Source organism: Emys orbicularis, chromosome 3 (genome assembly GCF_028017835.1).
Source record: "Emys orbicularis isolate rEmyOrb1 chromosome 3, rEmyOrb1.hap1, whole genome shotgun sequence".
Classification (NCBI taxonomy): Eukaryota; Metazoa; Chordata; order Testudines; family Emydidae; genus Emys; species Emys orbicularis.
The window spans coordinates 64,963,312-64,988,382 of NC_088685.1; the positions used below are offsets into that span (position 1 = coordinate 64,963,312).

At 43.3% G+C, this 25,071-nt stretch overlaps 1 long non-coding RNA gene across 2 annotated transcripts in view; it reads left to right on the forward strand.

Moving 5' to 3' along the window:
- LOC135876850 (uncharacterized) overlaps window positions 1-24,537 on the forward strand; it is a 1,011,314-nt gene extending 986,777 nt beyond the window's left edge. For both annotated transcript variants that reach the window (XR_010561318.1, XR_010561317.1), the window contains one exon: window positions 24,459-24,537. This is a non-coding gene — a long non-coding RNA (uncharacterized LOC135876850). The remainder of the gene's footprint in view (window positions 1-24,458) is intronic.
- The last annotated feature ends 534 nt before the right edge of the window (window positions 24,538-25,071 follow it).

A 25,071-nucleotide genomic window follows, 5' to 3' on the forward strand; every position in this document is an offset into this window, starting at 1 on the left:
AGAAACACAGTCTCCAGCTCCCTGGATTAGATATCCAAGGTGCTGCTAAGGTGCCACTAGCTAGTACATATGTGCTCCCTGACAATGGACCGGCTCAGTCAGTGGCGGGACTTTCCACTGCCCCTTAGGCCAGACAAAGATATCCACTCAGGGGTGCATTCTTATACACAGGTACAAACAAGTTACACATCACTCCTGATGTATTGAGGTGCAACCCCTCTCCGGAGCAAGGTACAACCCCACTACGAAGTAAGGTGCCGCCTCTCACCTTGTACATGTTGGTTCGAACAAAACAACTCTATCCATCATATTACCCTTTTGGCCCTGTCATTGGGATGGCTCAGCTTGTTCCTTGTTATCTGTGTGGAATGTACAACTATGTGAATGTTCTGATATCTGGTGTCCAGTACCTTTTAGGTATGTCTCTTTTTGCAGCATCAGCCCTTTCCTTGCCAGCTTCTGTGAGCAGGGCCTACCTCTGGCTCACAGCTTAACTTTGCTTTATGTTAGCAAAGTCTTGACCATTACTTTAGTTAGAGGCCTCATACTGGGCCTCTGATAAGAGTTTATGTTTCAGGGCCTCATCTTATTACACCCTGCTACACTCCCTTAACACAGCAAGATGCCAGCGCTGGCTTGACTGTATGTAAAACCTTGATTTTACACATTCAAGCCTGGACCCTAATGCGATGCCTAGGGGCCGCTAATCCCACCAAAAATCCAGCCAAACTCAATAGCCTCCAAACTGGTGGAGAATACAAAAGGACCACTTGAGAAACACACAAGAAGAGAAGTGTACCAACAACTCTACCTGTCACTTGCATCAATCCTTTGAGGAAAACCTTCCACGGTCAGCATTGAGGAAGTAAAAGAAGGACTTGCCGTGATGAAAAAAAGGAAGACTGCAGGCCCTGATGGCATTCCATCAGAATTTTTCCACCATCTCAGCCCCAAAGGACTCCAATGGCTAGCAACATTGTACTCCGCTACCTTAAGGACAGTACAAATCCCTGAAATATGGTGTGAGGCAATGGTAATTGCCATTCCAAAGCCTGGAAAGCCCAATAATAAAGCAGGAAGCTATAGGCCAGTTTCTCTACTATGCACAACCTATACACTTCTTTAACATATCATCCTCAAAAGAATACACCCTTTTACTGAACCAATTATCCCTGTCGAACAGCCAGGCTTCCAGCCAAAACTTAGTTGTTGTGACCATGTTCTGGCACTCACAACTCACATTGATGCTGGCTATCAAAAAAACCTAAAGACTGGTGCAGTATTTGTCGACCTGTGATCTGCGTACGATACTCTATGGATTAAGGGCCTTTTGCTGAAACTTGCTAAAATTATATCTTGCTACCAAACACTTTGCTTGCTGTGCATCATGTTGAGTAACAGATGCCTACGGGTGTACCTGGGTAATGAGACTAGCTCACCCTTTATCATAAACAGTGGGCTAACACAAGGCTCTGTACTTGCACCAACTCTTTTTCATATTTACATAAGAGACATGCCTCCAACTAAATCATGACAATTTGGATATGCAGATGATCTTGCCATGACAATCCAAGCATTAAACCTCCATGACATTGAGAAAGCATTAACTGAGGACCTCCAAACTATGGAACAATACTTCCGGAAATGGAGGCTCAAACCAAACCCTGGAAAAACAATAGTAAGTACATTTCATCTTCATAATAGGAGTGCCAAAAAACACACTGAAAGTAGCTTTCTGTGGTAAAAATGTGTGACACAATTACACTCCAACATATCTCAGTGTGAAACTCACCCACACCCTCACCTTCCATGATCACCTTGAGAAGATAGCTGTAAAGATAATAACGAAAGCCAACATAATCCAGAAACTAGCAGGTACAACCTAGTGTGCATCAGCATCAGTGTTGCGAACATCTGCAATAGCACTTGTATATTCGATAGCTGAATATTGTGCACCGGTATGGAGCATATTTAGCCACACGCGACTTGTGGATACCCAGCTAAATACAGTGATGCAGTGCATCACGGGAATCCTTAAGTTGACTCCAACACCATGGCTACCTGTCCTGTTTCACATCGCTCCACCGCCGATACACCGAACTGCTGCAACATTCCGCAAAGCTCAGTGAATCCAGGAAAACAGATGTCTTCCTATTCACCAAGAACTTGACAATGCCCCTCCACCCCCAACATCTTAAGTCCTGCAAGCCTTTCTGGGAACATTCGTTTAGCTTCATGCAATCAGGCTATGATCAGAAGGAGGCTTGGAAAGCAGATTGGGCTAAACAAGACTTAAAAAATACAGAAGGTTCCTGGGTTTGACCTTCCACAGTCATCTTGATCAACGCTGAACTGAATTCGAACCAACCATGGTAGATGCAGATATCTAATGCATAAATGGAAAATCAATGACTCTTCATTGTGCGAGTGTGGTTCCCCATGACAAACCATTGAACATATCACTACCTACTGCCCAATTTATGAATATGAAGGCGGCATTACTGCAATAAATTCTGCTACTCCTGATGTAGCCATTTGGCTCAATCAACTTCAGGTGAAATTGTAGTTGCTACTCTACCCCAGCCATACGAAAGAAGAAGAAGAAAATTGCTGGGGGGGGGGCTCTCTGGCCCATCACAGGGAGGTGGTCACTAAGGCCCTGATCTTGCAAACATTTGTGTCTGTGAGTAATGTCAAAGATGTAGGTAAGCACTAAGAACATAGGAACGGCCATACTGGGTCAGCTAGACGTGGCAATGCTAATGACCAAAATTGCACCTTGGTATCCACTTCTTATTCTGCTATTTTCACTGTTTACTCAGCCATTGTCAGCCTATTTTATTGTATTAGTATTAAAATATATTTCCAAACCTGTTTTTACTGATCTTTATATTCCTACCCTTCAGTCCTCTGAGTTAAAGAAAATAGTCTTTAACACTTAAATTAATTCTAGGAAGTGTATTTTCTTGTGTTATTTGCTATTAAGTGACTACAAAATCCAGTAAATTAATAAAAAGAATAAATTACCACATGTTTCCATTGATGGAAGGTAAAGGCCTTGTACCTTTATTTATATGTAAATCAGTTACTATAAAGGAACAAATTGCTGAGAGCATTCAGAAATGTAAAAATATGTATTGATAACAGCTTCAGTATTAAAAGAATTATACAAGACTGGAAAGTTTAGTCTCTGCTACACATCACTACCTGAATATATTCTTTCTTTGGGGATATACACATTTAAGAAGATTTATGATTCCTAACTAACCAGATGAATTCTTCTCAATATCATAAACAAACTACTTTCATTAAAATGAACAAGAAGTCATTGACTATTTGGCAGATTACATGCACATTTGGAGTTGTTACATACTGCCAAATATGCATGTAGCATTTCCCATTTCCCTTGCACATAAAGAAAAAGCACACGTACATACAAACAGACAAAGATACCCTATTTCCATTTTAGAAAAGAGTCCTAAAACTAAAAAAAATCTTAAGTATATTCTCTTTAGTTATAGTCTCATTCAGAAATATTAGCAAAGAGTCCTGTTTTGGAGCATGAGCTTTCGTGGGTGAATACCCACTTCTTCGGATGCATGTAGAGGAAATTTCCAGAGGCAGGTATAAATATGCAAGCAAGAGTGAGTCAGGCTAGAGATTACGAGGTTAGTTCAATCAGGGAGGATGAGGCCCTCTTCTAGCAGTTGAGGTGTGAACACCAAGGGAGGAGAAACTGCTTTTGTAGTTGGCTAGCCATTCACAGTCTTTGTTTAATCCTGAGCTGATGGTGTCAAATTTGCAGATGAACTGAAGCTCAGCAGTTTCTCTTTGAAGTCTGGTTCTGAAGTTTTTTTGCTGCAGGATGGCTACCTTTAAATCTGTTCTGTTTGTGAACCACTGGCGATCACATACAGTCCTCAGCTAAAACCTCTCCAACGTATCATCAGTGATCTACAACCCATCCTGGACAATGATCCCTCACTTTCACAGGCCTTGGGTGGCAGGCCAGTCCTCGCCCACAGACAACCCGCCAACCTGAAGCATATTCTCACCAGTAACTACACACTGCACCATAGTAACTCTAACTCAGGAACCAATCCATGCAACAAACCTCGATACCAACTCTGCCCACATATCTACACCAGCGACACCATCACAGGACCTAACCAGATCAGCCACACCATCACCTGATTGAACTAACCTCGTTATCTCTAGCCTGACTCACTCTTGCTTGCATATTTATACCTGCCTCTGGAAATTTCCACTACATGCATCCGAAGAAGTGGGTATTCACCCACGAAAGCTCATGCTTCAAAATGTCTGTTAGTCTATAAGGTGCCACAGGACTCTTTGCTGCTTTTACAGATCCAGACTAACACGGCTACCCCTTTGATACTTCAGAAATATTGATTCTAAAATGTAACTATGGGTGCCCATATCCTGTGCTCTGACAGTTCCATATACTACATAATATATATACATATATATATGGAACATATATTTAATATGTGTTTGTAGTGGTCCCTCGCTCTCAAGTGGGGAGGGAAGCCATTCCGCCTCACTGCATCAGGCAGCAGTACTTGGGCTTGGGCCCCACTGGCGGAGCCGAGCACCAAGCAGTCCATAGCTCATAGCCTCCCAGCAGAGGCAAACAACTGTTAAGAGTCTGGAGCTTTAGCCCTCTCGGGTGGGGCAGAGCAGTAAGCAGTCTTTAGCCCAGAGTCTCCCGGCTAGGGCTGACACCAATCAAGAGTCTAGGGGCATGGTTACACTAGCAGACGTAGAGCACTTTATGTTAAATCAGCCTTCATAGAGCACAGTAGGGAAAGCGCTGCAGTCTGTCCACACTTACAGCTGACAGCGCACTAGCATGGCCACATTATCAGCTCTTGCAATGGCCACAGAGAGCAGTGTATTGTGGTAACTATCCCAGTATGCAAGTGGCTGCAACGTGCTTTTCAAATGGGGGGGTGAGGTGGAGTGTGACAGGGAGTGTGTTGTGTGTATGTGGGGGGAGAGAGAGAGAGAGAGTGGGTTTGTGGGGGGCTGAGAGCTTGTCAGCATGCTGTCTTGTAAGTTCAGACAGCAGCAGACCTCCCCCTCCCCCCACCCCCTGCCTCTCTCTCACACACACAGCATTCCACAGTAATGGTTGCTTTGTCTCGGAACAGATAAGCATGCCAGCTGTCAAATGGAGCTTTCAAAGGGCATATCCAAAACAATGACAAGAGTGGCCACTTGACTTAAGGGGATTATGGGACGTTTCTGGAGGCTGATCAGAGCGCAGTAATGCAACACCGCGCTCACACTGACGCTGGGGCGCTCCAGAGGGGGTGCATCAAACATTATTCTACTCGCTGAGGTGGAGTATCAGGAGCGCTCTAGCCGTGGAGTCAGAGCTCTCTACGTGCCTTGCCAGTGTGGACGGGTAGTGAGCTAGTGCGCCCGGGGCTCCTTTAATGCGCTGTAACTCGCAAGTGTAGCCAAGCCCCAGGGCTCTGGCCCTCTAGGCAGGGCTGAGCAAAAGCAGTCATTAGCCCACAGCCTCCTGGCTGGGGCAGACAGCAATTAACAGTCTATCAGGGAAGCTCTGGCCCTCTGGGTGGGGCAGAGCAGGGAGCAGTCTTTACCCTAAGCCTCTGGGCTAAGGCAGACAGCATTCAACAGTCTAGGATTCTGGCCCCTTAGGCAGAGCAGAGAAAGGGGGCAGGCTTTAGCCTAAGCCTCCTGGCTAAGGCAGCCAGCAAACACACAGTTTGGGCCCACAGTCTCTTGAGTGGGGCAAGCCACACAGAAAGCACAGGCCTTCTGGCCTAGGGGTGAATAGGCCACCACCCCAAGGGTGGGGTTGGCAGCAGGGGCTAGGTGGACCCAGACCCACCCTACTCCACCAAGTCCCAGCACAGGGGGCTAACAGTGGTAGATGGTTCCACCATGGGTCAGCAAGGATCCCACCAAAACATGCTGACTCATGCTCCGGCAACAAAACCAGACTAAAGTCTGGTTTCCCTGGGCTACTTCCTACCATAGTCTGGGTGCAGGGCTCCATAATCCAAGGGTCTTCCATCTCCTCGAAGTACAGGGCTGACGGCAGTCCTGGCAACTCCACTATAGGGTCAGTCTCCTCCAGGTCAGGGCGCTGCATAGCATGGTTTCAGACCGAGTTCTGCAGCAGGCTGTAGATGTCTGCCTTCTTCCATGGCTCCTACTCAGCTGAGCTTCAGGGTCCTCCCTTTATACTTCCTGCCCTGCCCCAGTACTTCCAGCGAGGTGGGTGGGGTGGGTTTGGCTTGGACCATCAGGGGGAGTGTAGTGGTCCCTCGCTCTCAAGTCCAGAGGGCAGCCACTCCACCGCACAATAGTGTTCCATATATTAAAATGAGAAAGTGTGGAAAGGGCTTCCCATAAATATTTCCATTTCAGCCCACGCCCTCCCCAAATCCTTAGAGAAGAGAGAGAAAACCCTGGGCTTTGCAGCATGCCTAAAAATTACAAATTTGGGTTCTTATGGACCAAAGAGGGAAGGGAATTTCAAAATGGAGGACCACTCAGAGAATGCTCTGCTAACAGCTCCCCTTTCATTTACACTGTGGGGCTCCAATTCTGTCCCTTCAGACCCTTTTTGTGGCGCCATGGAATCCTAGGGAACTAATTAAGAATCAGTCCCTGCACTCTAAATTCAGGGAATGTAATTCTGTCAGGCTGTAATTGGGGGCAGGGATTCATAATCGGATGGGAGGAGTCCTATCTCTCCTCCTTAATGAACCTACAGATGAGAATGATGCAGAATCTTGTCCTAAATTAACTGGCACACACTGATATTGAGACTGTTTTGAGGGCTCAATTCAGCTCCAATGAAAGTCAATGGGGGATAGATCCACACAGGGACTTGGCTGTGTGAGTAACATTTAGGCACTGAGATCCTCAAAACCTCTTCTCAGCTGCCACGTAACCCTGTAGGCACCTAAGTTCCTGCTGGTATAGTCCCCTAGGTCCCTATTTTCCCACTGCTAGGCATATGCAAAATTGGCTAAATCCTGATGCCACTGAGCTTCCCGGCATCCTAACCTCCGTGGAATTCTCAAACTAGGCATTCCCCCATCTATCCTGCCTGTGGGGTCCGCCCACTCTGGTTGGTGTGCTCCAAGCAGAGAGCAACCAAATCAACAATTTTCCAAGTAGGGCTGGCGTGTGTGCATTTGACAGAATAGTGAATAGCCCAGTGGTTAGGGCACTCACCTGGGAAGTGAGCTGTAAACTTCCCACTCTGTCTGATTTGAAGCAGGGACTTGAACTATGTTCTCCCACGTGAGTGACTTAACCACACTCCCTCCAGGTGAGTGAGGCTATTGGATATTCTAGGGCAGGTCTCTCGCCATCTCTCCTGTTGAAGCTGTTCACCTTTGTCTAAATAATTAAATATTTATTGGGCCAGAGAGAGAGAGAAAGAGAGAGAGAGAGCTTGTGTGGTGGTTAAGGAGATTGATCAGGGGAAATGTAAAGTGAATTAGGGAGAAACAAACTTGAAAGATTTGTGGAAGGCACAGGGGACTTATTTTTAAATGGTGGAACTATATCAGGCACAACTGAATTGGCAGAAGAGGAAGACAACAGGAATAAAAGTAATGTGGGGGGAAGCAAGAAATACAACAGCAGAAGGATGTATCATAGAGATAGTTAGGGAAGTAGCATGTCTCAGGGTTGGTCTTCACTACGGGGAGATCTATGCTGCTGCCATCGATGCAGCAGGGGTTGATTTAGTGGGTCTAGTGAAGACCTGCTAAAATGATGTCAGAGCGCTCTCCTGTCGACCGTGGTACTCCAGCTCCCCGAGAAGAGTGAAGGGAAGTCGACCGGAGAGCATCTTCTTTTGATGCAGCGCAGTGAAGACACTGGGGTAAGTCGACCTAAGCTACGTTGACTCCAGCTACATTATTCATGAGTAGCGTAACTTAGGTCGACTTACCCCTGCAGTGAAGACAAGCCCCAACAGATGAAAAATAATCAGGAAGACACAACAGAAAGGTGAAGTGATACAGTAATTAGGAAAGGAGCCGTACAGTTTTACAAGCAGTATTGCTTGAAGGTCTTTTGGCCTCTCCTGAGCACTGCAGGGGAGAAACCCAATCATTGCAGCAGCATAGGCTTTTAGAACACTCGTCCTTAAAACTCTTACCTTTTATGCACAGCAGAAGCCCTCTAGTCTTGTTCTACTAAAAGGTGATTTTTAGCATGATTGTTCCTTTAATGTTTATTTATTTCAGTGGGTTCTGCAGCTTTTTAATACACATATCTTGGCTTGATACCTGGAGGGAGTATTCATTTAACACAATTATGATTTAATTATTTTCATTGCATTTTGCTTTTTCAGGCAACAGAAGTCTATAATTTTCAAAGCCCCATCCTCCTTCATCAGATACTTGCTAAAAGTGTTTTTCTGTATGTCTCCATGGATATGGGCTGTGCATAGAAGTGTTGCTTTAATACGTCTGTTTCTTTATCTATTATTCTTTCCAGGGAGCTTTGCTGTAAGAAGTTTCCCTTTAATTAAATGTATCTTGGTGTAATGGATTTCACATAAGTTATAATCAGATACAATCAAGTCTAGCTGCTAAAGATTCCTAAGGCCTTATTCTCATCTCACTTATCAAAGTATAATTACTGGAAATATATAGACTAGGATGAAATAGTCTGTGTCAACTCATTTATATCCCTACATGGGAATAACCTACTCCTAGGTTATATCCTGAAGTCAGAGGGAGTTTTGTTATTTACTTCAATGGGGCTAGATTTCACCCCTGGATTCCATCCTTCCCAACTTCTTAGGCCTGATCTACACTAGCAATTTACATCAGTATAGCTATGTCTCTCAGGGGTGTGAAAAATCCACACCTCAGAGAATTGTAGCTATCCTGACCGAACCCCTGGTGTAGACAGTGCTAGGTCAATGGAAGAATTGACCGCCTCACAGAGAGGTGGATGATCTATGCCGACGGGAGAATCCCTCCCCTTGCCGTAGGTAGGTTCTACACTGAAGCACTACACAGCGGTGCCGCTGCAGTGTTAGAAGTGTAGACATATCCTTAGAAACCCTGGATAAAACTCTGGCTCACTGAAATAAATTGCAAAACTCCTATTGACTTAATAGGGTCAGGATTTCCCTTTATGATAATATTTTCAAGGTGCTACTGATTCACTCACATTCTTGTATCTTTTCTCTTGTACTCATAACAGTGATTCATTTGCCAACAGTATTTTGTACTGAATCAGGCTCTATCCTTGAATATGGTGAAATTAGTGAATGAGGTCAGAACCACATTGCACTGCACGGTACTGATTGGATTCAGGAATAACACATTACACGTCTGATGAGAGTCCCTTGGGGATTCCTCCACACACATAATTTACACTGAATCCCTTTAGTTTACTCGTCATTATAATGAACATACCCAAGAAACTCATTTAAGCACTTCCATTCTTCTCTTTCCTGCCAGGTTCAAAGACTGATTTTATTATTTCAGGCTGTGCAGCGAAACTGACCTCACTTCATTTTTGGGTTTTTTTTAACCTTATATTTTCTTAGAGCCGGATCCAAAGCTCATTGAAGTCAATGGGAGTCTTTCCATTAACTTCAATGGGTTTTGGATCAGGATATTACACAATTTGCAGATTATATAAATCACTACTACTGCTTTAGGCAGGATGATAGCACAAATGACTTCCCTGGTAACAAACTAATGTATAAAGATAAATTGATACATGCAGTAAATCTACTTCCTTCATCATTTCCTTTTAGTGTAAGTACAGTCATTACCCTGCATCTTTAAACACAGCTACCATATGCACAATTTAATGCTCAGCATCACAACTGCTACAAATGCCACAGAGAATCAAGTTAAATATCTGAAGTGCTTTACCATTGTTTCAGTGCAATGACTAAGGAGAATACCCCAGTTAACCTAATCAAATACGCTTCAGTGCTATCAGACAGATATAGAGAAGTTCCCTCTTACTCTACAAATGGAGATCTGGGGCATAAATAAAGGTATGAAACTTACTGCACTGTGATGACTTTAGTTACTTAGGTCCAATTCTTCCCTCTGTTATATGGTTCACCCATGAAATGGAGAGAAGAATTTTGCCCAACAGCCTTCTTTTGCATTTCAAATGGTCTCAGAAATTGTAAGTTCAATATTCAAAGTAATAAAATAAATTCCTACAGTGAAAATAAATCTGTTGCACTGTTAATCTAACGTGGAATCAAAATCTGGCCTACCAAAATCAACCCTACACTGGCTATTCTTGCCTAGGGGGCAGGAAACACCAAGATGTTATCAATTCATACATTATAAGTTCAAAAGCGACAAATGTGATCATCAAGTCTTACCTCCTTCATAAGACAGGACATAGGATTTCTCTGAATTAACTCATGTTTGACTTTTTCTAAAGCTATGTTCAAACATCCAATCTTGGTTTAAAAATTGCCAGTGATGGAGAATCTGCTATGACCTTTGGTAAATTGTTACAATCATAGAATCATAGAATATCAGGGTTGGAAGGGACCTCAGGAGGTAGAATGGGGAGTTCAGTTGGGGACATGTAGAAAGATATGTAACATTTGACCCCACATGCATCGAGATTCATGTCTAAGATTAGTGTTGTTGAATACTAGATTATATTACACCTTAAAGCACACAGGTTAAATGATTTCTTAAAGCTGGAAGTGTGTTTTGACATATATTTCATGTCCTAGAATTAGCCAGTATTGGAATAAACTAATAGAAAGGGTGTAATTTTTAATAGCATGCAGACTCCAGTTGATAATTTTCTATGATGAGTTTCTGGTGGTGAAAACAAGATAGATTATGGCTAGCCCAGAGAATATGCACAAGAGAGAGAGGGGCAGGTTATATAGTGCTTTACCTCCCCTCCCCCGTTGGATCCTGATGCTGGGCTGACTGGAGGGGATGGCATGATGGGACTGCCTACAATGGCATGTAGCCAATCTGCCGCTGCTAGTAGCAAATATCCCACTGGCCAGGAATGCGGAGGGCTCTGAATTACTAGAGAGAATTCTTTCCTGGTATCTGTCCGTTGGGTATTGCTGAAATCCTCAGGGTCTAACTAATTGCCATATTTTGGGGTTGGGAAGGAATTTTCCCCAGGTCAGACCTGCAGAGACCCTGTGGGTTCTCTTCAGCATGAGGCATGGGTCATCTGCAGGTTTAAACTAGTGTAAGTGGTGGATGCTCTGTAACTTGAAGCCTTTAAATCATGATTTGAAAACTTCAGTAACTCAGCCAGAGGTTATGGGTCTATTACAGGAGTGGGTGGGTGAGGTTCTGTGGCCTGCAATGTGCAGGAGGTCAAACTAGATGATCATGATGGCCCCTACAGGCCTTAAAGTCTATGAGTCTATAACCAGATTTTTCATATAGTTATATCATAATAATATTATACATGAATCCTCAGTAGAGATAAATATGCTCCTTCCTGCCTTCTCTGGCTACCTTCCAGGCCTGGGTTCTAATTTTCAAATTATAGAGGAGTTGTTTTTAGCACTAATACATGTAGGAGAATAATCGTTAATCTATATAGTGCATTAACAAACTGACACATGCAGAACGTAACAAAGAAATATTATACTGGGGAGGGGAGAAACCCCAAGCAGATATGATAATGGAGACAAGAAAAAAGGTGTCTCTAAGAACAGGATTGATATGAAAAAACTGGCTCCCTTTTTTAGATCCATCGGTGCCTGTATTCACAGACCTTAGGGATAACACTGAAGGAATTTTTCAAGGTCATTCTTGATGTCCTGACTGAAGGGAGGCAGTTGTTTGATTGAAGTGCTGAGGGAGGTTGGTTGGATTTGGTAACATTATTTGGGGATGGGAAGTTGTGGGGGGCTCTTTTTTTTAAACTAAGAATTATGGGCCAGATTTTTAGATGGTATTTAAGCATCTAAAGATGCAGGTAGGTACCTAGTAGACTTTTCAAAAGCACCTAGGCGTCTACCTCTCATTGATTTCAATTATGCAAATACTGTAATATGCCCCTAGATTGAAAGACAGGTACAGTTAATAAACTGAGACAACAAAAATCATTATTTCTTTAGATAAGATTGTTATCGGACAAAGCATACACCAATAGCATGTAACAGTACTATACAGTAGACCCAACATTTTCTCACTATAGCAGCAAACATGACATTGATTCACTTAATCAAGGTCCTTGGCTTGAAGCTGTAACAAATCAAGATAACTGAGATTTTACTGTGTAGCACTGCACTACAGACTTCAGGCACAATGACTTGAGAACAATTGGAGCTGCTGAGTATGCTGCAGAATCTGTCCCTTAATGCGTAAGTCTTTGTATGCAGCTTCCTCATGGACATTAACTGGAGTTGGGGTGCTCAGCACCTTTGAAAATCAGGCTATTAATCATTGAGTTTTTGTCAGCACCTTGTATACATGATTTTCATGGACTCTGGTATGTGAAGAGTGTTACACAAAATATTATGCCTCTATCTAATGTTTTTTGAAAAATAGTTGCATATTGTATTATTTTATAATACACTATATTCTATAAGAAAAGATGTGTGATTATACAACTTCCAAAGACTGTTTCATAATGCATATGCACAAGTGCAACAAAGCAATCCTCCCTTTGGCATTTCCAGACCTTTGAGTGCCTAACTAGGCTACATTAACGTTAGCACATTTTTAAAATTGTTCTATATGTGTGTGTACACACATACACACTCCATGGGTGGAATTTTCAAAAGTGCCCAAGAGACTTAGGACTTATGTGTAGGCACTTTTGAAAACTCCACCCAATATCAACATGTGTGTTCAAAGGGACATGGGGAGAGATCTTGCTGCCTCTAGTGCAGTTTATCCTATCTGTGTATATTGCTAAACTGGCCCAGTCAAGGATGACTTATCCTGGGGTCATAAAGATAATACTGAAGAAGATTATTTGTTTTTTGACCTTTGAAATACATTAGTCTGTGCCACATGCAGATACCTACAAAAATTCTTGGGGGGAGGGAGATAAATCCAGTAGCTCTATTCAGTTCTCCAGCAACAACTCATTTCAGCAAAATACTTCATATTTTCTGGGATGCCTAAAAGGTTCTGCCCAGGCTGCTTGAACATACTCTCACACCTTGGGAAATGAACCCCCTTCTGGAAGAGTGAGGTTTGGCTAATTAAGGTTCCACTCCATACATTCCCCACACCTCTGAACAGCAATCAAAGGCCATTGGCTCTTTTAAAGCTGTCTAATATAAGTTAATTAAACAGACATTTGACCCACAGTAGAACTTACGACATTTCTGTGAACTGGCCCTCTGTCAGCAGCTCAGTCAGAGCTGGTTTAAGGGAGTACCCTCTCCGCATGTGGGCAGTTATAATAAATGTCTTCAGCAAGCAAGTTTTTGTTATAATTGAATATAATGTTTATTGACTGGGCATCCAACCCAGTCTGGCATTCTGCTTATAAAAAGTCTACAGCAGCACACAAAAGGGTCAGTTCATGAAGGTGTATTTTGAAAAAGATGGGCATCTTTCCTAATCTTCTATCAATGTGCCATCTAATAAATTAGTTGACATTCCATGAGGGTATTGTCTCTCTGAGAACAATTAAAAGACATGACCATTCAACATTTGGTTGATGCTGAGAGAAGCAAAGTAGTCCTGTGGGCCATTTAAAACTCTGTAGGTCCAATTCTGTCTTTAGATAGATGGCTGCAACTACTACTTGTTACTACTTGTATTGATTGGAGGGTAGGACTGGGTCTATAGGTCAATTCAATAGGCACATCTCCACTGACTTCAGTGAAGTATTAGGCTCAATATATTTTTGTTCAATATTCAATGCTCAGTTAAGATGGCTGGCATGGACGTGGTGGGTTTTTTAGATGAAGTTTCCTTTGTCTTTCAATATTTTAATAAGGAAACGATATAGGACTTGAAATAAGGTCAGGCATGGCTTGTTTACTCACTCATACTTACAGCTTAGCAGACATAGGCCTGGTCCACACTAGGAAATTAGGTTGGTATAACTACATTGCTCAGGGATGTGAAAAATCCACACCCCTGAGCAACGCAGGTAAACCAACCTAACCACTGGTGTAGATAGTCCTAAGTCGATGGGAGAATAGCTACCCCTCTCGGGGAGGTAGATTACCTACACTGGTGGGCAAACCCCTCCCATCAGTATGGGTAACGTCTTCACTGAAGCGCTACAGCAGTGCGGCTGCAGCTGTGCTCCTGCAAAATTTTAAGTGTGAACAAGCCCTCAGTTTACTAGAGTTCTGCTGAATCTCAAGTTGGCAACTGTCTTCATGATGAAGATGACAGAATTGTAAGCCATGGCAACTATTATTATGAAATAATGTCTTATATCATTGTAATGTTAAAAGGGACTGGGGAAAGATACTGCTTCACTGTTCACTATCCCTGAGTATCCAAACAGTAGTGCAATACTGTTATAGTTCAGGGAAAATTGCCCCTCTGTGATCCAGCAAGGGCACCCACTTCCAGCTCCCCAGCCATTGCCTCTCTTGGGTGGAGTTCTGCATCTCACTCCCTTCTCACTAGGGTATTTCCAGGTTGCACAGTCCCCTGACTTTCCTGTGATATCCCCCGCAAGAGACCGGCTGCCTAAGGAGGCTTCTTTTGCCTTCTCTTCAGAGACCTTATACAGTGTAATTGCCACAGGTGTACGTTACCGCACAACTCTTTTTAAGCAAGCACAGTTTTAAGGTAAGACCATTACAGACAAAATATATTAAAAACAATAACAGAACCCACACGCATGCTAATAAGCTCACCAGAGATCACCCTTTCACTCCAGCAAAGATTCTGGTTGGTGATTAGTCTTTCAAAGTCCACATAGGGGTTTTTCCTGTAGTACCAGTTCATCGCAGCTTCAGCTGAGAACAAGCACATTCATGACTCTGGGAATCACTCATTTATCCCTTTTGGGCCTTGGAAGAGACCCCGAGTAGCTAAGTGGCCAGACAGCGGTTATCTGCTCAAGGTGAAGATTCAAAAGGGAGGTGTGTCATTTGCATTCCCTTCACCCCAAGATTTTCCTAGGAAATCCACTTCACACATGTTATACCAAAAAGTCCTTTGAAGTTCCCAGTACTTCCCAGAGATTTCATTAGTCACATCTCCTAGAGAAATTACATACAATTCCACAATAACCAATAAATAATACCCCGAAAGTATTTACAGTAATTCCATAAGGGTTGTCTGGGATATTGCCATATCTATCACAAATACCATCTTCTGGGACTTGTTTCTTTCTCATGAAGTTTGGCATGCAAGAAGACAGACCCCTTATTGCCACTGAAGATTGCTATGAATGATTTTCATTCCCATTTGTGGCAAATATTTATCAGAGCAGAAAAAAGAGGCTATATTTCCTTGCCTGGTCTTATGTTCCCTCTACTAAAATTCCCACTTAGTCATTTTCTGCATAATTCCTGGTTAGGTTAAAATGGCTTAACCACAACGAATGTTTGTCCAAAGTAAGCATGGAACCTTTGAAGGTTTTTTATGGCTTCCCTTACTAGGAGGCACAGCTGTCAGCCCAAGCTCCCCAGCAGTCTAATTGACCACATCTGTCAGCTCCTTTTGGGGCAATGAATAGGGGCTAAGGTCCAGGCACAGAGAAGGAGTTTAATACTAGCTGGGTTTAGCCAGACAGGTGCTACAGACACATTTTTTGTTATTCACTAATAGAAAATCAAATCTTGACAGACTCAATGGGTTACTGGAGAACTAGTAGATTTACAAAAGACAAACCAAGCAAGTGAAGCCTGATTCACTGAGGGGGAAACTAATTTGTATTCTGATTATTTAAAATTGTCATTTATTTATGCCTATTTAACTCAAATGCCTTAGAAACCCTTGGTAGAAGATATGTTTCTGTTATATATTCAGTACCATATTCCTTCAAATTAGGGCCAAGGAAGCTCATAAGCCACCCTCATGACCACCAAGGACTTCCCCAACACCACCTAGAAGATCAAACTCAACATTTCCAATATTTCTAAGGTTAAAAAAAAGAGTGCAGATGCACCCCACCTTAAAAATACCTTTCTTAAACTTTCCTCTCTCCCACCCCTTTTTGGTTTATTAAAGTATCTGTTGTGTAACAAATAAAGCCAAACATTCATGATCAAAGTGGAACCAATGCTTCAGGGTTGATTCCACTGGTGGCTTCTTCTACACAGTTGTGCAGCTTGATTTCCATATTATGGACTATAATAAGGTTTTAGAAAATTCAAAATAGAGCCACTAATTTTACTAGATTCCATTCCTCGATATGTAGTGGCTCAAAGAAGCCTAAAAATCAGATGTAATCATGTTTCTTCTATATTTTTCTAATGGTTCTAATCACTGCAAGAAGAACTATATATTATTCATTAGCTTAACTTTCAGCATTTCATTATTCAGTCCAGAATATTTGTGTTTTAGATAAAATATGTGTTTTTATACAAAAGGAAAATACTTGACATTTTTCTGACTAGTATTAATCATCTCTATGTAAAGAAGCCTTTCATTTGTGGTTACTAAGAATATATTATGTGATTAGTCTATTTTAAAACATGATGAATGGAAATTTTACCTCTGTTCTGCCAATGAGGCAATTTTTAAATTCAAATTATATTTACATTATAAATAGTACAAGCTGACTTCATTACTACTAATAATATCATTTGTTATTGCTTTCTTGGCATCTGCAGAGTGCACTCCCCACACAAGTTGATTTTATTAGCTTTATATCCAGCTGTGGTGTTTACCTGACAAAACATTTGTATGCTATTAGTGTAGATTTTCCCTTATGCCTCTGACTCTCTTTGAGCACTGCTATTCAGGTACCAAGGACTAGCCAATATTCTGTGTGCTTGTGTCACATTGAAACAAATTAGTGTTCTTTCCTGGTTTAAATTAGGGTATATCTCCCCTCCCCCGTTCTGATCTACAATATGTTTACTACATTAATCTTTCTGATAAACCCCTGGAGGTATGTACATTTCACTTCCTAAGCCACTTACCCACCCAAGTTTGCATTAACAGTAAATTAGGACAGCTGCCTCTCTACAGTGAAGACACATCTTTTTTCCCATTTATTCATACCAGTTATTTTTCGTCAGAGCAGTGCTTCAATTCTAATAATACTTGATATCTAGATAAATGATGGTTGATAGTAGACTCGTTAAATATACTGCAGTACCATTTGCTTACCATAAGTTCTGTTTATCATAGAAGGCCTATTTCTACACTGCATAGAGCCATAGAAAGAAAAGTGTAAACAAAAATACAATTATTAGATTGCATATTTTACATCTTTGGTGCTTTCATTCTAATAAAAGACTTGCATTACTGGGGCATATAGAACAGTTAAAGAATAAAGGGCCAAATAATCTGTTATATTGGTCCAGCTCTGCTGATGTTGCACTGATGCGGGCACAGCAAGAAAGGTAAAATCCCTGCCCCCTCCATGGACCAATGACATTCCTCCCACATACTTGTCTTCAAACCCGAGATTTGACAGAAATTCTGAGTTTTAACTTCCTGAAATCTCCATTTGACATTCCCCTACCACATGGTAATTATATCACACATACACATATACACATACACAAACTAAATTAAAAGAACATTATTAAGGTTGTAAACCCAAACACTCAAAAGTTAGGAAACGTCAGATTTAAGGTTGCCTGTGGAACCTGAATTCAGTCACCTTGTGCTTATGCATTCTGATACAGTCTTTAAATACATGCACACATACTATTTTTTCCATAGGATCCTTGCCTCATTCAGTGCACAGGATGGTTGGTGCTCACTAAATGAGCAGCTATTCAATATTTTGGTTACTCCTCACTGTTCATTATACATCCCTAAACCTTATTTACGCTATTCAGTCCCTGCTCTGACGACAGAATTATTTATTTCATCATGGACTTTTCTATGGTGCTCACCGCTATAATATTTCAGTGCTTCACAAACCTTAGTTTATTTTCACAACCTCCCTGTAATATGAAGGGACATCAATATACTCATTTTATCAATGGGGGACTGAGGCTTAGAGAGATTAGTGTCAAAAATATTCTGTAATTGTGGATGCCAATTTGACACACAAGCACTCATTTTCCAGAGAATTTCCAGTGCCGTCCGGGGACAAAAGGGGCAGTTTGCCTTGGACACCTGTTTGAGAGGGCCCCCAAGCCTGTATGATTTGAGTGAGTGGCACTGTGACCTGGCACATGGGACCGCAGCACCACTCAAGTTTGGCCTGGCTGCCTCCGTCAATGGAGAGCTTCAATTTCAGGATGGGAAGTGTGAGGGGGGCCTCAGTTTCAGATTTTGCTCTGTGCAGCCCTGAGCACAGCTCCCATTGACCGCCGCTGTAGCTGTGGGTGCCCAGAACTTCTGCAAATCAGACCTCAGGTACGAAGTTGGGCACCCAGAAAATGAGGTATAAAGTTGCCAATAGTTACCTATAATTAGCGGTTCATTGAAGTTTAAATTGTAAACTGTTAAAGATCTACAGTTAGCATTCAATAGCAGCAATATTGTACTTCTCCCCAATACACAGACTAGGAAATAACTGAAGTTCTCTGATATCATTGTGTAATAACTACAGTAAGTGTCCCTTTTTCATGGAAACCACTGTATTTTTGTGAAGGGTTGCACATAGTACAAGATAATTGTATTTAGCTTTTAAAAGAGAGCAAGATAAGATTTAGGATTAGAATTTAATCCTGTCCTGGGGCTTTGTACCAACAATTATTTTTCAATTTCATTTCTTAACTGTAATTTTCAATAGTGTTACTCTTGTAGAATCAGAAAACAAATGGGGTTTGTTACTGTAGGGTTGCCAATTTGGTTGGGTGTATTCCTGGAGATTTCATCGCATGACAGAATCTTTAATTAAAGATTAATCTTTAATTCCTGGAGACTCCAGGCAACCCTATTAGTTAGTGAGAATGTTCACTTTCCTTGTATTCCATTTCCTCATACATGGAATCCAAGTGGTGACACTCATGTCAAGACCCATGCTCCCGCCTCTGGTGACTGCTGATCCCTCCTCTGGTCCCTTCCCAATCCCTTCCTGCCTTTTGCCCCCTGCCGCCTTGGGCCTTGGGTATAACTAGGACTGATAGGATGAAATCAAGATAACTTTAAGATGGAAAGATTGCCTAAGAGTGCGATCCATTAGACTGCCAAAAAGTATTCAAGGGATGTCAGAGCCATTTAAAAGTAAATTGTAGAAATCATTCAATGCTGTACTGCAGAGAAATATCTGCCCTAGCCAGAGGATGAACAAGGTGACCCAGCTTGTCCTTACTAGCTACCATTTATAACAGTGCTTCTCAAACTGTGAGCCAGTTTGGACTACGGGGCTATGAATTGGAGCACGCACCAAAGTGCTGCTCTGTAACTGCCCCATGTGGATGCTGCTGGTACAAACTAAAAGATACCTCGTTCACGTTAACATAATCCTGTTTGAAGAGGACTACATTAATGTGAACTCGGCACCTTTTAGTTCATGCTAGCAGTGGACACACAGGGCAGTTACAAACCATCACTTTGGTGTGCAGTGTGGACATAGCTTTAGTCTAGTGTATATTTTGCTATGTGTTTTTTGAGGTTTGATTGTATTGTTGCAAATTTGGGATGATAACCTGGAGAACTGAGATGGTATCCTACTGGTGTGGATGGACAAGTCAAATTCTATCTTTCTGCTTTTACATATTTAAAAAATCAGGTGTTTTTTAAAAATACAAAGAAAGAACTGTACCTTAAATAATGAGCCACCACAGCTTTTAGGCACAACGTTACAAGATACAAAGCAATTTTCACTGACTAATTTTCTATTTTACTAAATAAATCTCTGTGTTTTTGTAAACTGACTATGCTCCAGTTATCACTGGAAACACACTGCAAGTAGAATATGAAATCCTGAAATCAGCAAAAGTAAAATGTTCCATTACGGCTTTTTAGAGTTGTGTTTACCAGAAAGAACTTGACATTCCCATTGGGAGCTAATCTTCAGTTGAGCCCTCTGCCACTGCAGTTCTTTTAATGTTCTGTTTTATGTGCCTGCATATTAAATTACAGCATTAGGCAGCATTATTTAGTTTTTCCCAGGAGATCACATGCAAAACTGAAAAGTAACTTTATACAGTAATTGGTATTTTTTGTTCATTCTGAGATTACAGAAATAGTAATTATTTTGTATCATCTTCCTTCTGTTTTATTTTGAGAAATTTTTGCTTGCTTTTCGTGGATCAGCTGCGTATTCACATGTATTACTTTGTTAGGGTTAGAAGAATACAAATTCACTTGCACATTGTGTCCCATTTCACTTTTTCCATCTTCTCTTAGGCAATTCACTACATTTACTAGCTGCAGGTAGAAACAATTGTAGCTTATGTCCCTCTTCAACCATCATATTTAAAAGTTTTTACTTTATTGAAGGTTAGATTGGGTAAATATATATATGGACAATATGAATTTCATTGATCAAAACCTTGACAACATGATTGTCTTAAGCTTTGACAACACTTTAATTACTCTAACTGAATAAAGCTATTCATACTTAGTATCTTTTGTGGTTCTATCACTAACAGGATTAATACACACTGTAAACTAAATTTAGAGGATAGTGTTTTATATCTTATGTCTTCTTATGTTTTGTTACCTCTAATGGGACAACATTGTTTAAACTCTAAATGTCATTTAAAATTCTATCTTTGTTCTCTGTATCGCAATATTTTGTTGAGCTAAAGAATAATGATAGTGGGTCATTACTCAGGGTATGTCTACACTACAGGATTAATTCGAATTTATATAATTCGAATTTAGGAAACCGATTTTGTAAATTCGAATGTATTCGGCCACACTAGGCACCATTAATTCGGTGGTTTGCGTCCAAGCTACCATAGTAGCATCGATTTCCAGAGCGTTGCATTGTGGGTAGCTTTTACATAGCTATCCCATAGTTCCCGCAGTCTCCACCCCCCTTGGAATTCTGGGTTGAGACCCCAGTGCATGATGGGGCAAAAAACATTGTCGCAGGTAGTTCTGGGTACAGCCTCCCCCTCCCTCCCTGAAAGCAACGGCAGACAACCATTTCGCGCCTTTTTTCCTGAGTGAACTCTGCAGACTCCATTCTGCATCAAGCATGGATCCCGTTGTGCTCCAGAACGCAGTCTTGAACATTATAAACACCTCGCGCTTTCTCGTGGAGTTTATGCTTACACAGGACCAGAAAAAAGAGGCGAGGAGGAGGAGGAGGCGGCGATTGCAGCGCAGCGACCAGCGTGATGAGGACATGGACACGGACACAGAATTCTCTGAGACCGCGGGCCCCGGTGCTTTGGAGATTATGATGTTAATGGGCCAGGTTATAGGCTTTGAACGCCGATTCTGGGCCCGGGAAACAAGCACAGACTGGTGGGACCGCATAGTGTTGCAGGTGTGGGACGATTCCCAGTGGCTGAGAAACTTTCGCATGCGTAAGGGCACTTTCATGGAACTTTGTGACTTGCTTTCCCCTGCCCTGAAGCGCCAGAATACCAAGATGAGAGCAGCCCTCACAGTTGAGAAGCGAGTGGCGATAGCCCTGTGGAAGCTTGCAACGCCAGACAGCTACCGGTCAGTCGGGAATCAATTTGGAGTGGGCAAATCTACTGTGGGGGCTGCTGTGATGCAAGTAGCCAAAGCAATCACGGAGGTGCTGCTACGAAAGGTAGTGACTCTGGGAAATGTGCAGGTCATAGTGGATGGCTTTGCTGCAATGGGATTCCCTAACTGTGGTGGGGCAATAGATGGAACCCATATTCCTATCTTGGCACCGGAGCACCAGGGTACCCAGTACATAAACCGCAAGGGGTACTTCTCAATGGTGCTGCAAGCACTTGTGGATCACAAGGGACGTTTCACCAACATCCATGTGGGCTGGCCGGGAAGGGTTCATGACGCTCGCGTCTTCAGGAACACCAATCTGTTTAAACGGCTGCAGCAAGGGACTTACTTTCCGGACCAGAAAATAACCGTGGGGGATGTTGAAATGCCAATTGTTATTCTTGGGGACCCAGCCTACCCCTTAATGCCATGGCTCATGAAGCCATACACAGGCAGCCTGGACAGGAGTCAGGAGTTGTTCAACTACAGGCTGAGCAAGTGCAGAATGGTGGTAGAATGTGCATTTGGCCGTTTAAAAGGTCGCTGGCGATCCTTATTGACTCGCTCAGACCTCAGCCAAACCAATATCCCCATTGTTATTACTGCTTGCTGTGTGCTTCACAATCTCTGTGAGAGCAAGGGGGAGACCTTTATGGCAGGGTGGGAGGCTGAGGCAAATCGCCTGGCTGCTGATTACTCGCAGCCAGACACCAGGGCGATTAGAAGAGCACACGATGAAGCGCTGCGCATTAGGGAAGCTTTGAAAACCAGTTTCATGACTGGCCAGGCTACAGTGTGAAATTTATGTTTGTTTATCCTTCCTGAAAACCCGCCCCCTTTATTGACTCATTCTCTGTAAGGAACCCACCCTCCCCCTTCCCCCAGCTTGCTTTCAAAGGAAATAAAGTCACCATTGTTTAAAAATCATTTATTCTTTATTAATTGATTATAAAAAGAGGGAGAGAACCTGAGTGGGGTTTGGGAGGAGGATCAGCGGGAAGGAAAAGCCCAGTAAAAAAAGGTTAAGAAAATGGCAGCCTTTTGCTTGGGCTGTCCACTGGGGTGGAATGGGAGGGTGTACGGAGCCTCCCCCCCCCGTGTTCTTACACATCTGGGTGTGGAGGCTATGGAAAATGGTGAGGAGGTAGGGGGGTTATACAGGGGCTGTAGCGGCACAGAACCTGAGTGGGGTTTGGGAGGAGGATCTGCGGGAAGGAAAAGCCCAGTAAAAAAAGGTTTAAAAAATGGCAGCCTTTTGCTTGGGCTGTCCACTGGGGTGGAATGGGAGGGTGTACGGAGCCTCCCCCCCCGTGTTCTTACACGTCTGGGTGTGGAGGCTATGGAACATGGTGAGGAGGTAGGGGGGTTATACAGGGGCTGTAGCGGCACTCGGTTCTCCAGCAGCCGTTCCTGAAGCTCCACCAGACGCCGGAGCATGTCTGTTTGCTCACGCAGCAGCCCCAGCGTTGCTTCCCGACTCCTCTGATCTTCCTGCCGCCACCTCTCATCTCGAGCGTCTCTCCTCTCCTCATGTTGGTCCCTTCTGTCCTCACGTTGGTCCCTCATGTCCTCACGTTGGTCCCTCCTGTCCTCACGGTCACTGGCTTCTTTCCTATACTTGCAAACCGTCTCCTTCCACTCATTCAGATGAGCTCTTTCATTCCTGGTGGATTGCATGATTTCGGAAAACATCTCTTCTCTCGTCTTTTTTTTACGACGCCTTATCTGGGATAGCCTTCGGGAAGGAGGAGGGAGGCTTGAAACATTTGCACCTGCTGGAGGGAGTGAAAAAAGGAGAGAATTTTTTTAAAAGATACATTTTTCAGAACAATGCTTATACTCTTTCACGGTGTATACTATTCACATTACATAGCACATGTGATTTCTGTGCAAGGTCGCATTTTGCCTCTTAATATTGAGTGCCTGTGGCTTTGCTGCTAGAGATCACAGATGCAGGTCGGGGCAACAGAATTCACCTTGCATGCTGCCATGGTAAGCCACTGTCTTTAGGCTTCTGCGCCCTGCTTTCCCACATACCAAGCAAAGCCCGTTGTGCTGCAGTTTTCCTGTTAGCTTGTTTTCTGCTGCTGAAGGTTAACACCCCTCCCCCCTCCAATTCTCTGGGATGAGTGCTTTCTCCCTCCCCCCACCGCGTGGCTGGTATCAGGGAAGATCCCTGCAGGAACCAAACTAACACCCCCCCCCCACCCGCCATGAATTCTCTGGGATGAGTGCTTTATCCCTCCCCCCACCGCGTGGCTGGTATCAGGGAAGATCCCTGCAGGAACCAAACTAACACCCCCCCCCCACCCGCCATGAATTCTCTGGGATGAGTGCTTTATCCCTCCCCCCACCGCGTGGCTGGTATCAGGGAAGATCCCTGCAGGAACCAAACTAACACCCCCCCCCCACCCGCCATGAATTCTCTGGGCTGAGTGCTTTATCCCTCCCCCCACCGCGTGGCTGGTATCAGGGAAGATCCCTGCAGGAACCAAACTAACACCCCCCCCCCCCACCCGCCATGAATTCTCTGGGATGAGTGCTTTATCCCTCCCCCCACCGCGTGGCTGGTATCAGGGAAGATCCCTGCTAGCAAAACGCGAAAAGCTCTGGGCCAATCCTCCCCCCCCCTTTGCACTTGGCTAAATGCAGGGAAGGATTTCTTTTCAGCCACAGGCAAACAGCCCAGTAGGAACGGCCACCTCAGTCCCCTTAATTAAATTCCCTTATTTCAACCAGGTTACCCTAAGCGATATCACTCTCCTGAGGATTACACAGCAAGATAAAGAACGGATGTTGCTTGAATGCCAGCAAACACCGGGACCATACGCTGCCAGGCTCTGTCAGGCAATGATACCAGATTACTTGCTACTAGCATGGCGTGGTCAAGTGTCCTACCATGGAGGACGGAATAAGGCTGCACTGCCCAGAAACCTTGTGGCAAGGCTTTTGGAGTACCTCCAGGAGAGCTTCATGGAGATGTCCCTGGAGGATTTCCGCTCCATCCCCAGACATGTTAACAGACTTTTCCAGTAGCTGTACTGGCTGCGAATGCATCCCAAGTGCTCAGGGCAAATTAATCATTAAAAATGCTTGCTTTTAAACCATGTTTTATATTTTAAAAGGTAAACTCACCTGAGGTCCCTTCCATGGGGTCATGGTCTTGGGTGCTGGCTTGGGAGGCTTGGGAGGGTACTTCAGTCAGGGTGAGAAACAGTTCCTGGCTGTTGGGGAGAACGGAGAGCTGGGTGCTCTCTGCCAGCTCGTCCTCCTCCTCCTCCTCCTCTTCCCCTTCCGCGGAATCATCAGGTGTACCTGATGAGATTATCCCCAGCTCGGAATCCACAGTCAG